We start from the raw sequence: 5,833 nt of genomic DNA, 5'->3' as shown, positions 1-5,833 counted from the left end.
CCTCTTGGTTTATACTTGAAACGTGGGTCTCTGTTGACTGGCTAGGGCTCTGGTGGCTGTTGTTCTGAATTTGCTGTTGGAAAGACACATGCAAACGCTGGGACCCAAGGCACTTCCTGCTCTTCTGAGGAGATGTCTACAAAATGGAGGCATTTTAGCTATGGGGTCTCTGGCTTCGCCCGCCCTGTACTTCCTGGTTTCTCTTTGAGAGGCTCTGAGCTGCTTTGCCAGGCTGGAGGGGTTTTAGGATTTGTGTTTTCACTTTTTGAACAGCAAGCAAGTGAGGTGCCACCTGAACAAAACACCCCTTTCCCCACCTTTGGCCACAGTCCATCCCTGAGTCACCCTCTTGTCTCTCCTCCTGTCATTTTAACCACTTCTTGCTTGCCCTTTGTTGTCTAAATAGCATGGTCAGAATGACATATTTGAACACTTCCCTGCCATCTCATGTAGTTTTCCCTTCCAGGCTGATTTCTTTTCTGAATGTTGGAATTTTGTCTTCTGGAGACCCAAGATACATTTCTGACCGCGGTAGTAAAATAATGATCGCTCATATGTATTGAATGCTCCCGAAAGTCAGGCACCAGGCTGGGCTCTTTCCATCTCCTCTCTCACTTAATCCTCCCAACAGCCCCAGGAGATAGATATTATTATTATCCTCCTTTTTCAAAATGGGGAAATGGAGCCCAAGACCAGTGGCCCCACGTCACCCGGAGTACAGTGGGTGGAACTGGCACTGGGCCTTGGGTCCATCCAACCAGAGTCTGTGTGCTTGACCGTCACCCAGGACCCCCTTTTGGGGTACCCCCGAGGATGTCTCATTCCACTGTCGATCAGGATCAGTGCCAGCGCCGTGATAAACAACTCCCTTCTGGGCGATGGGAATATCAGCAAGGCAAGAATTTATCAGACGTTTTTAAACTAGATGACCTTCTCAGCAGACGGTTTGGGTCTCTCAGCCCTATTGGCCACGAGGCAGGTTGAGGGACGGCCCCCAGATGCTATCCAGCCTGGCATCTGGGTGACCAACAGGGTTGGTTGGGCTGGTGTTTCTCCCTTTCCCTCTGTCCCCTAGGCCTTCCCAGGTGTCTCCTTGAAGGTAGACCTATTCCGGACACAGAGCTCCCTACCGTGGGTGTCCCCACTCACCTTTGCCCCCAGATGAGGCTAAGAGAGTCCTAGGAAAGCTTCCTCTCTCTTCCCTCAGGGCCTTGGTTCCCTCAGAACCTCTCCAGCCCTGAGTCCCCAGTCCCCAGCTCCATCCTGGCCTTGGGGCCACACCGTTTGCTCTGCACTGGCTCTGGCCTCCATTATCCCACAAAATCCTCAGCCTGTCTTTACCAGAGATATTGTGTTCATGCACGGGGAGGGCAGAACCCAGAAGCTGTAGCCTGGCAGAGCCTGTCCTCCTGTCTGCTGAAAGCATGTCTGTCATTTGCCTCCATCACGCAGCTGCTTTTTCCCCTGGGCAAATGTCCACCCCTAGTCAGCTGTGAGAGGTCTTGTCTGCTTTGTGTAGTCCCTGAAAGAATGTTCCATGCGTTCCACGTGGGGCAGAGTGGCCACCCAGTCAGTGCCAAGCCCAGAATAACAATTCCTGCGGAGTCCCTGCCTGGGGGGCCCTCGGCCACTGGAAGCCAGATGCCCTTCATGGATGTGAAGGCCCAAGTGGGCAATGGGAATTAAAGGCTGCTGTTCCAGAGATGCTTGGGGACAGGCTTGCTATATCCCTCCTTGTCTAGGTCTTGGTGACATCTAAGAAGTGGGCTGAAGTGTCACTAGATTCAAGGGAACGCCAAGGCTACGTGCAAGCGTGTTAAGGAAATACTGGCTGACTGAAATGATGTCCCAGGGCCCCTAGCGCAGAAGACATGGTGGAGAGAGAATGTCTTCAAGTCCCGTAAGAAGGTCTTCCTCAGCAGCGTGCTGGGTTCTTGTCACCAGAGCCCCAGGAGGTTCAGGAGTCGCCCCCCCCCCCCGCCAGAATGAACGGAGAGGAGCGTGAAGACGGAAGTGAGGATGGCGACTCAGCAGTGGTGACCCGCTGTTGTCTCATGTGTTCCCGGGTTCTGCCTCATCCCCTGGACCGTAAGGTCCCTTCACGGAAACTAGATCGCTGCGTCCAAAGGCTTGGAAAAGAAAAGATGCCAAATATGGAAAACCAACTGGGATGGGCACCGCTCTTGCAAAAATGGAGGCGAAGGAGTGTGGGCTTTGGAGTCCGAATCCCCCAGCGCCGCGGACTCAGGGCCAAATACCTCACTTCCCACTGCCCGTGTCCCCCATTCCCACAGATGGGGCTGATGACCGCAGTCACCCTCAGGGCTGACATTGGGACTCCTGGAGGTGCTGAGGCAGAGCCCCCAGCAGTCGTGAGCTGACTATCAGGGTGATGTGGACCCAGACGGCAGAAGCGAGGCCACTTCCTTGAGCTCCTGTGAACAAGCAAAGTCAGGAAACCTTGGGAGTAAGATTTGTCACCGTGCGGGGGAGGCTGTCTGTGCGAGCTGCCTGGGTGATTATCTGCAGCCCGGAGCTTCCTGTCATCTGCTCAGCAAACGGGGGACCGGGACCGGCACCGGCCCCTCGTGCCTTCCACCCCTGCTGCGGACCGTGTGCTCTCCGGTGGGTTTGCTCTGGAGCCTGTCCACGGAGGTCCTCGACTGGCCTGGCACATGGCCCCTGCTTTTGAGACAAAGCAGAAGGGCAAGGCTACTTTTCCCAAGTAGGAGGACCAGAAAGACCCATTTTTTAATAAGCCCCACGGGCTGCAGACCATCCTAACTTAAACCACTTCTTAGGTGGTTTTAAGAATGAGCGGTCACTAGTCAAGGAGAAAGCCCCCCTTTCTCTCCTCTTGACTCTGAACAAGTGCTTTCTTGAGGGATCAAGAAGAGGCCATTGAGAGGGCTCTGAGCTCAGAGGCTTGCGGGGCAGGGTCTGAGGGGCAGAGCCAGTGGGTGACCCTAAAAAGTGGCATCAGAGGGCAGGGTTTTGTGATCTGTCCCTATGTGTGTCCCTCTGCCCTATGACAGAGCCAGGCTCAATTTTGTTAAATGAGTGAATGTAAATTAACCAAATGGGTTCACATGTGAAATAACCAACACCCTAAAGCAGGTGCCTTCTCTCCTCTCGACCGCATGCATCCTTCACAGTTGGCTGTCCTCCCTGCACCTGTCCCATCACACACCACATGCTCTGTGCACCCCTGCCCCTGCCAGACTCCAGCCCTGCAGGGCTGCCCTCTTTCCCTGCACGCTTGCTCCTGTCCTAGAAGACACCTGCTCTCTTCAGGGCCCATCTGGAAAGCTGCCACTGCTGTGATGGCTCATGGTACGTCCCTGCCCAGCTTTAGTCCATAACTGACCACCTGGCATTACACTGTGACTACATCTCTGTCTTTTCCAGCAGAGCGTGGGCATCAGCAGGGGTGTCAGCCCGGTGACCAGTGAGCCTGGGGCGAGTGCGGAGCAGGGACAGGTGAGAGCAGCAGCCGCACGATCCGTGCCCGAGCCACGCCATCTCAACTCATCGGGGAACCCAAGAGCTGAGAACTTTTGGCCAGCGAACTTCCCATGAAATTAAAGAGTCTGATCACCTCAGTTCTGTAAGTAAAACCATAAGAGGTACAAAACATCAGGAAGACCAGAATTTCTTTAATAATGAAATAATTTATTTGTTAACGGTGGAACAGTACAGAAGTTTACATATACACAGCAAAGATTCTCTAAAACATGTAGTAGTTCTAAAAATGCATGTGCTAACTGTAGTAAAAAGCACCATTCTCTAGATCTTGACACAGGATTTACATTGGCTTCATTATTTACACCAAGAAATAAACATCTGGAAACAGAATTCCATACTCTCTCATCTGCTGCTCCCCTGTTTAGGCTGTGTTTACTAGAAAGATGGCCCCAACATTGATGGTTAACAGCAATATTCCCAGAGCACCAATTCTAGGGACAAGGGGTAAAAGGCAAGTTTGGTTCTCAGGTAAATACTAAAATGAGGAATGCCCCATCAACTTACCACCCTTCCCAGAATAAAAAATCAAAATAAAAAAATTTGGATAAACCTTAGAATCGGGTGCCTCACTAATTCTCATTTTATGATTTTGAGAGAAGACAAAGATACTCAATTTCTTCAGCCAGTCAAGAGCTGATTTTAGAAGTGCCAGTTATTTCTTCCTTCAGAAGAATTAAGAAAAGCGTCCATGGAACAAATATTGAGGAAATCATGATAAATCGCATATTGCACACACACCCCTCCCCATCCCCAGATAGCTTTGAGAACAAAACATCCCATAGTCACAGAGATCTGAATGAGAAAAACCACCCCGTCTGCAAGGGTCTTTGGGTCATCTTCTCCCAGAAAGGATTTGAAAACTCAGTAGCCAGCTACCTAAGCATGCGGTATTCCAAGAGTTAGACACAGGAAAACAACAACAACAACCCCAAAAAACAAAACCCAGGTTGACCTGCAGGAAATCGCCTTGTGGCACTGGACTTCCTGGGGTTCTATACACAGCAGGTTTGAGGAGGAAGGCAAAGAAGCTTGGGAAATAAGCAGAGAAGGAAGAGAAGACAGATTCAGGAACAGATTATAAAACACAAAGTGGTATTCTTGCTGATACAGTATGGTATAAAAACCTAAATGTGTATGTATATACTTTTCAAAAATAAGTTTTCTCTTTAAAGGATGGAGCAGAGGCAAGAAGAAAAAAAGCCCATAACACCCATTTGCAATCCCCCAAGACCCCGCTAGACAGTTATTTTGAGCACCACCATCCTACCTAGTTGACACTTTTTTTTTTCACCCCACAGCCCAGGATCTGTTCTTAGCCACTCTGGGGAAGGATCAGAGAGGCCCACGGGAAACCCAAAGGTAAGGACCCTTTGTTTCTTTTGAAAACAAGCAGAGGTTAAAGGACAACACTTTCCTTAGAAGAAACCTGCTCCATGGGCTGAATGCCAGGTCAGGGCTCTACCACAGTGCTCAATTTTGAATTGACCCTGAAATTGAGTCTGGGGTACACTGGGAGAGGAATTTAGATCCTGCTCAAAATAGTGATTCAAAGGGCATCACAAACTAGCATTAGGTTTGTGACTAGACACAGGAGTCAGCGGTCACTAGCAGCACCTTGAAGAATTCAAGATCTTTGCTCAGCAGCAGAAAACCCACACAATCCCCTGGGTGCTTTGCCGTGTTAAGCCAACAGGCGGAGAAAGCTAGGCTTTCTGGGCTGTTCACAGAAGCACACAGACGTAGTTTTCTCACTGCACAAAACTGGACTACATACTCTTCTTATCCCATCTGCATTGCAATGGTATCGGTGAGAGTATAGATTTCTCTTGTCTTTTAAAATCAATTTTACATAAAAATATGCATGTGCCTATATTTACACACATCTATAGTTAAGTACAATTGTCAAAGTCTTAAAGGCTGGGGTTTCTATCTTTGCCCATCCCCTCCCCCCAACAACCCTCATAGAAAGGTTTTTCATTTTTCTTTAAAAAACCCTAAACAACCAAAAAGACTTTATAGCTCTGAACAGTCACGCTGGTGGATCAGTGAATGAGAGGACAGGTTGGCAAATCAGGGCCGCTGATAGCCGCGTGGGGAAGGGGAGTAGCTGCCTCGGGCTGAGTTTGCTGGTCCTGAAGGATACAGTTTTGGTCAGAGAGAGGCCTGGCTGCCATGCCAATTCGGTCCACCTCGAGCTTTTGCAAAGTAAGGTCTAACCCTGGTGTCAGTTTATCACAAGTGCATTAAAAATATATCCATTTCCACATTATATATGCAGTCAAATTGAAAAGGACCAGACAAACAGTGC

Source organism: Mustela lutreola, chromosome 9, assembly GCF_030435805.1.
Source record: "Mustela lutreola isolate mMusLut2 chromosome 9, mMusLut2.pri, whole genome shotgun sequence".
NCBI lineage: Eukaryota > Metazoa > Chordata > Mammalia > Carnivora > Mustelidae > Mustela > Mustela lutreola.
Note: the sequence above shows the minus strand (reverse complement) of the source record.